Genomic DNA, 15601 nt, shown 5'->3' with positions numbered 1-15601 from the left:
TTTTCGAAAGAAATAAAATATTGACAAATTTTTTATAGAAATAAAATTTCGATAAATTTTTTTATAGAAATAAAATTTTGTCAAAATTTTCTATAAAAATAAAATGTTGACAATTTCAATAGAAAGAAAATTTGATAAAATTTTCTATAAATTCAATATTTTTAAAACTTAAACTTAAAATTTTCTTTAGAAATAAAATGTCGACAAAATTTTTTATAGAAAAAAAATTTAGAAAATTTTCTAAAGAAAGTTTTCACTAAATTTTCGAAAGAAATTTGACAAAACTTTCTAAAAAAAATAAAATATTGAAAAATTTTTTGTAGAAATAAAATGTTGACAAAAATTTCTATAGAAATAAAATTTTGTCAAAATTTTCTATAGAAATAAAATTTTGACAAAATTTTTTAGAGAAATAAAATTTCGATGAAATTTATTCAAGAAAAAAAATTTTGACAAATTTTTCAATAGAAACAAAATTTTAATAAAATTTTCAATAAGTTAAATATTTTGAAAAGTTTTAATTTTCACGTTAGATCCTACTATCAATGTCCATTGTGAGTAAGTTCTGCCTTTTTGTAGAAGTAGTAATTGAAATAACTAAACTAAATTAAATAAAACATTTCTTTAGAAGAAAAGACATATTTTCATACTAACCACGAAATTTGAATTTGATCACAAAGTTCAAAATGCGTAAAATTTTGGTAGATTATTTTTGGGACGAGTGGCAACCGTGCAAGGTAAGGTAAAAATAAAATTTTGACAAGGTAAAAATAAAATTTTGACAAAATTTTCTACAGAAATAAAAATTTTGGCAAAATTTTCTATATAAAGAAATTTTTGACAATATTTTTTATAAAAATAAAATTTTGAAAAATGTTCTATAGCAATAAAACTTTCACAGAATTTTCGAACGAAAAAAAAATTTTAACAAAATTTTCGAAAGTCATACAATTTTGACAAATATTTCTAAAGAATTAAAATTTTTACAAAATTTTCTTTAGAAATAAAATTTCTCAATGAAATAAAATTTTAAGAAAATTTTCTAAAGAACTAAAATTTTGACAAAATTTTTTATTGAAATAAAATGTCGACAACATTTTTTATAGAAAAAAAAATTTTACAAAATTTTCTAAAGAAATAAACTTTTCACTAAATTTTCTAAAGATCTAAAATTTTGACAACATTTTCGAAAGAAATAAAATATTGACAAATTTTTTATAGAAATAAAATTTCGATAAAATTTTTTATAGAAATAAAATTTTGACAAAATTTTCTATGAAAATAAAATGTTGACAATTTCAATAGAAACAAAATTTTGATAAAATGTTCTATAAAGTCAATATTTTTAAAACTTAAATTTAAAATTTTCTGTAGAAATAAAATGTCGACAAAATTTTTTTATAGAAAAAAAATTAGAAAATTTTCTAAAGAAGTTTTCACTAAATTTTCGAAAGAAATTTGACAAAACTTCCTAAAGAAATAAAATATTGAAAAAATTTTTGTAGAAATAATATGTTGACAAACTTTTCTATAGAAATAAAATTTTGTCAAAATTTTCTATAGAAATAAAATTTTGTCAAAATTTTCTATAGAAATAAAATTTTGTCAAAATTTTTGTAAAAAGAAAATGTTGACAAAATTTTCTATAGAAATAAAATTTTGTCAAAATTTTCTATAGAAATAAATTTTTGACAAATTTTTCAATAGAAACAGCATTTTAATAAAATTTTCTATAAATTCAATATTTTGAAAAGTTTTAATTTTCATGTTAGGTCCTGCTAACAAAATCTATTGTGAGTAAGTTCTGCCTTTTTGTAGAAGTAGTGATTGAAATAACTTAAATAAAACATTTCTTTATAAGAAAACACATTTTTTCATACTAACCAGAAAATTTTGATCAAAAACTTTAAAATAGTTAATAGTTAATATTGACAAATTTTTTATATAAATAAAATTTCGATAAAATTTTTTATAGAAATAAAATGTTGACAAAATTTTCTATAAAAATAAAATGTTGACAAGTTCAATAGAAACAAAATTTTGATAAAATTTTCTATAAATTCAATATTTTTAAAACTTTAAAATTAAAATTTTCTTTAGAAATAAAATGTCGACAAAATTTTTTATAGAAAACAAATTTAGACAATTTTCTAAAGAAAGTTTTCACTAAATTTTCGAAAGAAATTTGACAAAACTTTCTAAAGAAATAAAATATTGAAAAATTTTTGTAGAAATAAAATGTTGACAAAATTTTCTATAGATATAAAAATTTGTCAAAATTTTCTATAGAAATAAATTTTTGACAAAACAAAATTTTAATAAAATTTTCTATAAATTCAATATTTTGAAAAGTTTTAATTTTCATGTTAGGTCCTGCTAACAAAATCTATTGTGAGTAAGTTCTGCCTTTTTGTAGAAGTAGTGATTGAAATAACTTAAATAAAACATTTCTTTAGAAGAAAATACATTTTTTCATACTAACCACAAAATTTTGATCAAAAACTTCAAAATAGTTAAAATTTTGGTAGATTATTTTTGGCACGTGTGGCAACCGTGCAAGGTAATCGCTATCGCCACCACCCCAAAAACTGCCACCCCTTTATGGGAGTAATAAAGGTATTGAAAGGCCTTGCTTGTTATTTGCATATCCTAAAGCAGGAAGGAAAAACTTATTAGCTTTTAATATGTGCCACTATGAAGTTACATTTAAATTAGTTTTTTTTTGGAAAATTTGATATGGACAAAAAAATAATAATAAAAAAACAAAACGTTCACATTTATATTTGTCACGGAAGTTATTAACGATATGAATGCATTTTGAAATATTTGTAATGCAATTATTATGCAAAAGATATTGTAATAGACTGCGTTATGGATTTTTTAGACGGAGAGAGTGTACTCTATATATATTGGGATATTAATGTTATCCCTAATTTAGCAGGTTATTTGAGAAGTCCTCAACCCTAAAAAAATAGTTTTGTATTCAATATATTTTTCCCTAGTGTAATACTCTAAGCCAAGCGATCCCCAAATGATCCTTGCTATTATTTTGTCCTCTGCTTTAAAACAGACCCTTGTTTCGCCGACGAACATTTTCATTCGACGAAAACTACTTCTCTGATAGCTTTTTTTGGAAGACCTGAGAACTGGAGGATACGCTGGTTGCGGAAGCAGTTCCAAGCTCTATTCGTGGATTTTGACATCATTTTTACTGGGTTATGATTGCTTGGACAATAAGACCATTATTCCTGTTAATTAGTTTTGTAATAATAAATTTAGGCAAATTAATTAGGCAAATTAATTTTTTAACTGAATACTTTCTCAAATTCAATCAGCATTTTATTTGAAAGCATATTAGTGATAACATATCTTTTCTATGGGGTTCATCAAAAATCTGTTGTGTACTGCAACCACGGTTGCCTCTCGAGCCAAAAATAATCCACAAACATTTTAAGAGAAATTTTATCAAAACAAAAAAAAAAACTGCAAAAAATTTTTTTTTATATGTATAGAAAATGTTGTCAAAATTCTATTTCTATAGAAAATTTTGTAAAAATTTTATTTCTATAGAATTTTTTTTAATATTTTATTTCTATACACATTTTTGTTAACATTTTATTTTTATAGAACATTTTTTCAACCATCCAATCTTGCAGTCAATAGGGCTTTGCGCAAATAAATTTGACAAACATTCTTTTCCTCTGTTGGTTAAGCTACATTTGTAGTTCAGTCAATGCATGGTTTTAGACTGAAATCAAAAACAACAACAAAATTTTATTTCTATAGAAAATTTTGTCAAAATTTTATTTCTATAGAAAATTTTGTCAAAATTTTATTTCTATAGAAAATTTAGTTGGAGAGGAATATTTTGCAAAACTTTCCAAAACATCACGAATTCTACCAATCTACCAAATAGTAAAAAATCTTTAATTTTTGGTAGAATTCTACCAAGCGTGGAAACCGTGACTACGACTCATATTTTATACCCTGCGCCACACTGTGGAACAGGGTATTATAAGTTAGTGCATATGTTTGCAACACCCAGAAGGAGACGAGATAGACATATGGTGTCTTTGGCAAAAATGCTCAGGGTGATCTCCTGACTCGATATAGCCATGTCCGTCTGTCCGTGAACACATTTTTGTAATCAAAGTCTAGGTCGCAGTTTTAGTCCAATCGACTTCAAATTTGGCACAAGTCAGAATAGAACCCTATTGATTTTGGAGGAAATCGGTTCAGATTTAGATATAGCTCCCATATATATATTTCGCCCAATATGGACTTATATGGCCCCAGAAGCCAGAGTTTTACCCTAATTTGCCTAAAATTTTGCACAAGAAGAACAATTAGTACTATAGTCAAGTGTGCCAAATTTTTATTGAAATTGCTTCTGATTTAGATATAGCTCCCATATATATCTTTCGCCCGATATAGATTAATACGGTCCCAGAAGCCAGAGTTTTACCCCAATTTGGTTGAAATTTTGCACTAGGAGTACAACTAGTAGTGTAGTCAAGTGTGCCAAATTTTATTGAAATCGGTTCAGATTTAGATATAGCTCCCATATATAGCTTTCGCCCGATTTGCACTCATATGACCACAGAGGCCAATTTTTTGCTCCGATTTAGTTGAAATTTTGCACAAGGAGTAGAATTGGCATTATAGCTATGCGTGCCAAATTTGGTAGAAATCGGTTCAGAGTTAGATATATCTCCCATATATAGCTTTCGCCCGATTTACACTCATATGACCACAGAGGCCAATTTTTAATCCCGACTTAGTTGAAATTTTGCACAGGGAGTAGAATTAGCATTGTTGCTATGCGTGCCAAATTTGGTTGAAATCGGTTCAGATTTATATATAGCTCCCATATATAGCTTTCGGCCGATTTACACACATATGACCACAGAGGCCAATTTTTTGCTCAGATTTAGTTGAAATTTTGCACAGGGAGAAGAATTAGCATTGTAGCTATGCGTGCCAAATTTTGTTGAAATCGGTTCAGATTTAGATATATCTCCCATATATAGCTTTCGCCCGATTTACACTCATATGACCACAGAGGCCAATTTTTAACTCCGATTTAGTTGAAATTTTGCACAGGGAGTAAAATTAGCATTGTTGCTATGCGTGCCAAATTTGGTTGAAATCGGTTCAGATTTAGATGTAGCTCCCATATATATGTTTTTCCTATTTGGACAAAAATGGTCAAAATACCAACATTTTCCGTGTAAAATCGAATTAGTCGACTTAAATTTTGAGTCTATAGAATTTGTAGAAGTCTATCAAATTCTGTCCAGATCGAGTGATATTGACGGATGTAATATGGTATCGAAAATTTTGATCTACAAAGTGGTGCAGGGTATAATATAGTCGGCCCCGCCCGACTTTAGACTTTCCTTACTTGTTTTTTTGCAAACTCTTCTATGAGGCTTAGACTCGTAAATGTGAGATGGTTTCCAATAATTTTTTCCTGGTATCTTCCTATTGACAGTCATGAAGCGTTTTTTGCATGCTAGAGGCTATAGTTGCATTGCTAGTTAAAAATTTTGTTTTTTTTTTGCTCCTAAAGAAAATACTTTTTTAAACAGAAATACAATTTCGTTTGCCTAAAATTTCGTTCGGTGGTGATGTATGAATAGTTCATTAAAAAAATGCATTTTTTTTAAAGATTTGTGCCCATATGCAAAACAATTTATTGACAGTTTATCATTATATTAAATATATTAATAAATATATTATTTTGCCAATTGTAACGATTTTTATGTGTTCTCGTAGTTCTTTGGTAGTTTTCCGAATATCATAAATGTTATCATATGTTATATATCATCATAATAATGTATGAACTCATAATCAACAATTAATAATAATTAACTTTATTCATGATATCCCATTACTATTGTTTTAAGGGAAAGGATAAATACCAAATGTCCTTGTACTAATTAATATAGGCAACGAGTTAAATGAGTGATACTTTTAATAGAAATAGACAAAACAGTAGGACAATTGTAATGAATACAAAAAATGGAAACAAATTAAAGATATATTTGTGCGAAGCCAGCTATGCGAAATTCATAATCAAGACTACTGGTGATATGGTGATATAAAACAAATTTGAGAGGTTTTTAAGATGATTTTTTCCCGGCTTAAGCCCACCTCCTTATGGATGTCAAACGTAGAAGCAATTTACTTTTTTTATTGGTTTACATTTGTTTCTTTTATGAGAGAACGATTTTTATAAATGGTATTTAAAAATTTTAATATTTCTAAAAATTTTTGGCTATTTTTTCGAAATTTCAAAAAATGGAATAGAATTTAATAGAATTTTCGCACCAGAGTTTCCTTTTTTTTCAATGAATGTAGTCCTTTTTTAAAAACATTACCCACTGTAGATATATAATTCTTGTCAAACAAATGACAAAAAAAATACAAATATAATTATAATAAAGTCAACTTTAGAAACAATTAGAACACGAAGATTAAAGGTGATGAAGCAATATTCGTTACAATGATTTATTTACTTTTTTGGTTTTTTTGCTTTTATAGTTTCCGGCTGAGGTTTAAAAATAAAATTGCATTGCACGCTATCTACTCAAGCCATTGCTAATATCCTTCCATTGCCTCCCTCCTTTCACAATAATCAAAGCTGTCATTCATGGATCCGGACGACATTCGACATTTGACTACAAGAACAAAAAAAAAAACAAAATCAAACTACCACATGGAAAATATTGACGTTGTTCTAACATTCACAGAGTTGTTGCACTGTCTGTTACAATGCGGTGTGGTAAGACAACAGTTTCGAGACAAAACTGAAATCAACCAACAACAATGATGAAATATTGACTTTAATGAATGGAATTGGTAAAGAATGAATGAATGAAGCTCCTTGACTACCTCTTCCTTACTACCCCTTTCGGCAAAAACAAAACTTCGAACAGTGGTTTCTGGAGGGGATTTTAAAATTAGCCAATTCGGTGTTGAGACTACAAGTTACATGGTGAAAAAAGTAGTAGTATTTTACTTTTTATGATAATGTCACCAGATACATTTAGTTTTATGATAAAAGATTTAAACAATCTTAATTACATTTAGGTTACTCAAAATATTGCATACAATTTATAGATAGTTTATCACGGAAAGTAAGGATTAAAGTTTACTTTATATTATTTTTTGAATATAAAGGATAAAATTAAAATGATTGAGATTAATTTTTTTTTGTATTAAAAACCTAAATCTTAAAAATTGTACTACAATTTTCTATAGAAATAAAATTGTTTTTATAGAAATTTTTGAGAGTTATTGTACTTGAAAATTATTAAACCTAAAATTAATGTTGGGCTTACAATGTCCGAATTATATTGGTAGAATTCTACCCAAAATGGTAGATTTTTTACAGTTTGGAAGATTCCGCAAAATATTCCTCTCCAACTAAGAGATACTTCAATTTTCTATAAAAATAAAATTTTGACAAAATTTTCTGTATTTTCTTAATGTTGGGCTTGGGATGTCCGAATCAGAATTGATAGAATTCTACTACAAATAGTAGATTTTTTACTGTTTGGTAGATTGGCAGAATTCTCGATGTTTTGGTAGATTTTGCAAAATATTCCTCTCCAACTAAGAGGTACTTCCATTTGATATAGAACAAAAAATTTGACCAAATTTTCTACAGAAATAAAATTTTGACCAAATTTTCTACAGAAATAAAATTTTGACCAAAATTTCTACAGAAATAAAGTTTTGACAAAATTTTCAACAAAAATAAAATTTTGGCAAAATTTGCTATAGAAATAAAATTTTACCAAATTTTCTATAAAAATAAAATTTTGACAAAATTTTCTATAGAAATAAAATTTTGACAAAATTGTCTATAGAAATAAAATTTTGACAAAATTTTCTATAGAAATAAAATTTTGCAAAAATTTTCTATAGAAAACAAAATTTGACAAAATTTTCTATAGAAAACAAATTTTGATAAAACTTTCTGTAGAAAACAATTTGACAAAATTTTGTATAGAAATACAATTTTGACAAAATTTTCTATAGAAATAAAATTTTGACAAAATTTTCTACAGAAATAAAATTTTGACAAAATTTTCTATAGAAATAAAATTTTGACAAAATTTTCTATAGAAATAAAATTTTGACAAAATTTTCTATAGAAATAAAATTTTGACAAAATTTTCTATAAGAATAAAATTTCGACAAAATTTTCTATAGAAATAAAATTTTGACAAAATTTTGTATAGAAATAAAATTTTAACAAAATATTCTATAGAAATAAAATTTTGACAAAATTTTCTATAGAAATAAAATTTTGACAAAATTTTCTACGGAAATAAAATTTTGAAAAAATTTTCTATAAAAAGAAAAGGCTTACATATCGAATAAAATCAATTTATGAAATAAAATTTTGACAAAGTTTTCTATAGAAATAAAATTTTCCATTTGTTTTGTTTTGTTATTGTTGGTTTTGTTCTTTAAGCATTGTTGTTGATTTTTTTATTGCAGCTTAAAACCATACATTGACTAAACTACAATTGTAGCTTAACCAACAGAGGAATCTATAGAAATACAATTTTGACAAAATTTTCTATAGAAATAAAATTTTGACAAATTTTTCTAAGAAATAAAATGTTGACAACATTTTGGCAAAATTTCCTATAGAAATAAAATTTTGACAAAATTTTCTATAAAAATAAAATTTTGACAAAATTTTCTATAGATATACATTTTTGACAAAATAAATAAAATTTCGCCAAAATTTTCTATAGAAATAAAATTTTTCGAAAATTCTCTCAAAAAAAAAAAAAATGACAAAATTTTCTATAGAAATAAAATTTTCAAATTTGAGATCGTGATCTCAAGCTTAAACAATTATTTTCTATTTGCTATAAAAAAATATCGAATAAAATCAAATTATCAAATAAAATATTGACCAAGTTTTCTACAGAAATAAAATTTTGACAAAATTTTCTATAGAAATAAAATTTTTACAAAATCTTCTATAGAAATAAAATTTTGACAAAATCTTCTATAAAAATAAAATTGTGACAAAGTTTTCTATAGAAAACAAATTTTGATAAAATTTTATATATAAATGAAATTTTGGCAAAATTTTGTATAGAAATAAAATTTTGACAAAATTTTCTATAAAAATAAAATTTTGACAACATTTTCTATAAAATTAAATTTTGACAAAATTTTATATATAAATGAAATTTTGGCAAAATTTTGTATAGAGATAAAATTTTATTTTATTAAAATTTAATAAAATTGTGACAAAATTTTCTATAAAAATAAAATTTTGACAAAATTTTCTATAGAAACAAATTTGACAAACTTTTCTATAGAGATACAATTTTGACAAAATTTTCTATAAAAATAAATTTTTACAAAATCTTCTATAGAAATAAAATTTTGACAAAATCTTCTATAAAAATAAAATTTTGACAAAGTTTTTTATATATTTCTATATAAAATATTCTCGAAATTTTATTTCTATAGAAAATTTGGTAAAAATGTTATTTTTGTTTTTTTTTTTTTGAAAATTTAGTCAAAATTATTTTCAAAATTTTATTTCTATGTAAAATATTCTCAAATTTTTTTTTCTATAGAAAATTTGGTAAAAATTTTATTTTTGTAGAACATTTTAAATATATTTAATGAAAATTAAAAGTTTTAAAGATAATTTATCAAATATTCCCAAAATTTTATTTCCATATAAAATTTTCTTAAAATTTTATTTGGTCAAAACTTTATTATTTTGTCAAATCATATCTTGTTCCGACCCTACTCTATGGTTGTGAAGTGTTTGCTAATTGTGATGCTGAAGATAGACGGAAATTAAATGTTGCCTACAATGATATAGCCAGATACGTCTTTAACAGGAAGCGACGAGATAGTATTACAAGATTTTCGCATAAAATATTCAACGTTGATTTTAACAATCTGTTAAATATAAGGTGCTTGTTACAGCTACACAAAGTAATTTACACAAAAGAACCTAAATATCTTTACAACCGATTAACATTCGCTCGATCTAACAGAGGAAGGAAACTTATAACTCCTAGAGCTAACAGCCTAGTATCTGAAAGACAATTCTACATTCACAGCATTCGTCTCTGGAACAACTTACCTCCCACCACACAACGCATAAGCAATTACACATCGTTTAAAAAAGAGTTATTTAATTTTTTGCAATAAATTGTATACTCGTTATGTAATTATTTAATATTTTCCCCCTAATATTTTACTATTAAGTTTTAAGTTAATTCAAATTGTTAAAATCAAATATCGACCGGCACTGTAATTTATAAGATTTATCTTGTTGTGCTTGGTATAACATATAAACGAATAAATCAAATCAAATCAAACTTTATTTTTGTAGAAAATTTGATCACAATTCTATTTTGTAGAAAATTTAGTCAAATTTTATTTTTGTAGAAAATTTTATAAAAATTTTATTTTGTAGAAAATTTTATAAAAATTTTATTTTGTAGAAACTTTTATAAAAATTTTATTTCCATAGAAAATTTGGTAAAAACTTTATTTTTGTAGAAAATTTGATCAAAATTTTATTTGGTAGAAAATTTAGTCAAAATTTGATTTTTGTAGAAAATTTGAACATTTTTAAAGATATTTAATGAAAATTAAAAGTTTTAAAAATAATTTATGAAATTTTCTCAAAATTATTTCTAAATAAAATGTTATCAAAATTTTATTTCTATATAAAATATTCTCAAAATTTTATTTCTATAGAAAATTTGGTTAAAATTTTTTTGTTTTTTTTTTTTGAAAATTTGGTCAAAATAATTTTCAAAATTTTATTTCTATATAAAATATTCTCAAAATTTTATTTCTATAGAAAATTTGGTAAAAATTTTAGTTTTGTAGAACATTTTAAAGATATTTATTGAAAATTAAAAGTTTTAAAGATAATTTATGAAATTTTCTCAAAATTTTATTTCCATATAAAATTTTATTTCCATATAAAATTTTATTTCTATATAAAATATTCTCAAAATTTTATTTCTATAGAAAATTTTCTTTCTATATAAAATATTCTCAAAAATGTTTCCTCAAATTATATTTTTTTTAAAGGCAAGTCTTTAAATTAAGGCAAAAATCTTTGGATTCAAGTTAACTTTTTTTTTTATAAATCAATAATCAATTTTCGATATGGTAGATTTCCAAAAATTGATTATTGATGTAATTCTATCACAAATATGTTTATCGCGAAACCACTGTACATTTAACATTATTCTCCTTGAATTTGAATAGATGAAAGAGCCATGAAATGCCCTCCAACTCCAATAGGTACAACCAGAACAACCAAATATGTATGGAAAATCATAACAACCAAAGTAAAACTTTGGAACTTTCATTTGTTATCTGTGTAATAGCAATTCAACTTCTCTCTGGTAGTTTCACATTAGTTCTTTGCCAGACGAAGACATTACAAGCCAAAACATTGACGTTTGAGATAGTCCGGAATCGTATTCGAACTCGAAAAAATTCCCAAAACAAAACGACACTCGTTCGGAGTAAAAACAGCGAACAAGCAAATGTGGAAAATAGCAAATAAGGCAGTTGTGGTATCTAAATTCAAACATTATTTATTAGGAAAATTTAAATAAAATAATAATTAATAACTACTCTAACTAACCCTTTTATGATGATATCAAAATTAAATCGGCAAACAAAGTTAATCATATCTAACTCCTTCACCCACATATCAAATGCTGTAGATATTCAAGTTTATGAGTTCCCAAAAAGACAGTAACTAATAATCGTATGTGAGTTAGTGGTATTTTTGTTATTTTTGTTTTATTTATAATTAGATGTGACTATTATTCTAATTGAAAAAAGTTTGAGTAAAGTTGGGTTGAGTTGAATTGAGGGGCTGAGTTTTGGTTTCTTTGGTACTTAACAGTTCCGTTTGAACTTCGGTGGGTGTAATCATATTAATAAATTTGTGTTTTTTTTAATTTAGTTCAATTTCATATCTAGATTGAAGTGAAAGTGTTTGTCAGAACTATTTCCTAATCTCAATTTTTCCCCGTGGGCAACAGAAATAATTCAATATGGACGATGAAAATGCGGTAATCTAAGGTCTCACTCGTCTATAAACATTGAATGTTTAATAAAAAATTTACAAAAAAAAAAAAGATAAAATTTGTGAAAAACTAAAATAAGTGAAATTGATTATCAAGGCGGTGCAAAAAGTTTAAAGGATTACAGTGTCGGTCAAAATAATAGCACCCATTTGAATAACTATTGAATCTCTCAAACTGTCCAAAAATTTCTCTTTCATCAAAGCAACCTCAATTGTACACAGTGCAAAAATGTGATTGGAATGATTCGATATTCGAAAAGAGTTAGGACATGGTCCGATAAAAATTTTATTTCCATAGCAAATTTTGTTAAAATGTTATTTTTATAGAAAATTTTGTCAAAGTTTTATTTCCATAGAAAACTTTTGTGTAAATTTTATTTCTATAGAAAACTTTTGTCAAAATGTTATTTTTATAGAAAATTATACTTCTATAGAAAATTTTGTCAAAATTTTATTTTTATGGAAATTTTTGTCAAAAATTTATTTCTATGGAATTTTCGTAACAAATTTGTTTCTATAAAAAATTTTGTCAAAATTTTATTTCTATAGTATATTTTATCAAAATTTTATTTCTATAGAAAATTTTGTCTAAATTTTATTTCTATAGAAAATTTTGTCAAAATTTTATTTCTATAGAAAATTTTGTCAAAATTTTATTTCTATAAAAAATTTTGTCAAAATTTTATTTCTATAGAAAATTATGTCAAAATTTTATTTCTAAAAAAAAATTTTTACAACATTTATTTCTATAGAAAATATCATTTTTGCTGTAAAAATAACGTGTTTATTCCAAAAAATTATATGTTTAAACATGTTATTTTTGCAGCAATTGTATTATGTTTGCGGCAAAAATAACAAGTGTTCAGTGAAAACAACATGTTTTATTGCACAAATAATAGGTTTAAATATGTTGTTTTTTTAATTTGTGCAGCAAACATGTTATTTTCACAGCTAAAATTTTAGGTTACCAACAAACTTTCCGCAAACATAACATGTTTGCTGTCAAAATAATATGTTTGCCGCAAAATAACATGTTTGAACATAGAATTCTTGCATCAAACATGTTATTTTCGCAGCGAAATTATTATGTTTGCGGCAAACATTTAAGTTTTGCCGAATAGCAAGTTTGTTAATGCTAAAATGTTAGGTTAGCAACAAACTTTCCGCAAACGTAACATGTTTGCCGTGAAAATAATGGGTTAGGTTAGGTTAGGTGGCAGCCCGATGTATCAGGCTCACATAGACTATTCAGCCCATTGTGATACCACATTGGTGAACTTCTCTCTTATCGCTGAGTGCTGCCCGATTCCATGTTAAGCTCAATGACAAGGGACCTCTTTTTTATAGCCGAGTCCGAAAGGCGTTCCACATTGCAGTGAAACCACTTAGAGAAGCTTTGAAACCCTCAGAAATGTCACCAGCATTACTGAGGTGGGATAATCCACCGCTGAAAAACTTTTTGGAAGCAGGAATCGAACCCACGACCTTGTGTATGCAAGGCGGACATGCTAACCATTGCACCACGGTGGCTCCCATGTGCAAAATAACATGTTTAAACCTAAAATTCTTGCATCAAACATGTTATTTTCGCAGCGAAAATATTATGTTTGCGGCAAACATGTAATTTTTGCCGAATAGCATGTTTGCAGCAAAAAAAACATGTTTGCTTAACATGTTTATTTTATGCTAACTTTGACTATTCAGTCTATTGTGATGTCACAATTGGTGAACATCTCTCTTATATATGAACGAGTGCCACCCGATTCTATGTGTAGCCCAACGACTTCCTCCATTTTATAGGCTAGAGCGAATGTCGTTTCAACCAACGAATGAATATGAATGACATTGTTATTTTTGCAGCAAAAATATTACGTTTGCCTCAAACATCACAAAAAATTTTATGTTCAAAAATGTTATTTTTGCGACAAACATATAATTTTGCAGCAAACATTTTTTTTCATAGTAAAAATTTTATTTTTACAGCGAACATGTTATGTTTGCGGCATAACAAATCTGTATGCTCTCAAACATATAATTTTGCAGCAAACATTTTATTTTCACAGTAAAAATGTTATTTTTACAGCGAACATGTTATGTTTGCGGCATAACAAATCTGTATGCTCGCAATGGGGCATTGAGGATTTATTCTTTAGTCATTACCCAAGGCGTAGATTCACAAATCTTTTGAAAAAAAATTCTCAAGCATGTAAGCTGTGAGTGAAATTTCATGATGGGAGTGTAATAAAGATGGTACTCAATTTGTTTTCAATGAATGATATTCATGACTATGTTTTCGGAAAAAGTTGGGGAAAATTCAATATATGCTTCACTATAGTTATGATGGCTGCCACTATATCTAACCTAACCTTGGGTACACACAAAAAAAATTGTTTCTGATTCAATCACGAAATTAATTGATCCAATTAATTTTTTAATTGAAATGTCTTCAATCACAGAAATGATAGTATCAATTAAAAAATTAATTGAAGGTCAATTAAAAATTAATTGATCCAATTAAAAAATTAATTGATACTATTAATTTTTGTGATTGTTTTTTGTTTCAATTAAAAAATTTGTTGATTCAATTAAATTTTTAATTGAATATTTTTTAAAACTCAATTAAAATTTTAATTGGAAAATTTTTCGTGAAATTTTTTCCGTGTATATGTCTGTCGACTTGAGGTGGAAAATAAGGAGCTCTTCTTTTCAACATAACCTAACATAAAATCACCTCAATCAAAATGAATTTATATTGTATCATATCAAGTTAATTGAAATAAAAATTTAATACATTTATAAATTATTTTATTAGTTAATTTTAACTATGTTTTAGTTTAATATGAATTAATATTAAACTAAAACATAGTTAAAATTAACTAATAAAATAATTTATAAATGTATTAAATTTTCTTTAAATTGAATTAATTTGAAATGAAAATGAATGAATTAAGATACTAAAAAATTTTAAAAATTAATGTTAATTATTTGAAACCATAAATAAAAATAAACGATATTAAATTTTTAGGATATAATTAACTTAAATTTGTTTTCACATCTCAAATTCTTAACATCTTAAAAGGAAAATTTTAAATAGAATTTCTATTACCTAACAATTGCACCAACATTTTCCAACACATTACTATTAGATATTTACAATTGGTATCTGTAAATAACACCAAAATTCAAAATACATTTTAAAAATATTTCGATAATCTTTTTTATTTTATTATTTATTTTCAAAGTTCCAAAGTTTATTTAGAAAATAAAATTGTAAATAAATCTTAGAAAAAAGAAACTTAACTTCATGGAATCCACAGAAGATCATATCACAGAGTCTGAGCCTCTAGAGGCTGAAATTGAAAACGTAACAGACTCGACGTTTGAAAACGATGTGGATCAGGTAAAATGCAAAGATTTTCAAACAAACAATTGCATGAAGCATGCTTCCATTTTCTTCCAATAGTAATGACATTTTCTACT

At 25.2% G+C, this 15601-nt stretch overlaps 1 protein-coding gene across 1 annotated transcript in view; it reads left to right on the top strand.

Annotated features, from left to right (window-relative positions):
* Window positions 1–15601, top strand: part of LOC142240681 (dynein intermediate chain 2, ciliary) — a 30897-nt gene that overhangs the window by 3231 nt on the left and 12065 nt on the right. The gene's annotated exons all lie outside the window — the stretch shown is intronic.

The sequence above is a fragment of the Haematobia irritans genome, chromosome 5, assembly GCF_050003625.1.
Source record: "Haematobia irritans isolate KBUSLIRL chromosome 5, ASM5000362v1, whole genome shotgun sequence".
Classification (NCBI taxonomy): Eukaryota; Metazoa; Arthropoda; class Insecta; order Diptera; family Muscidae; genus Haematobia; species Haematobia irritans.
Note: the sequence above shows the minus strand (reverse complement) of the source record. Positions and strands in the feature narration are given on the sequence as shown.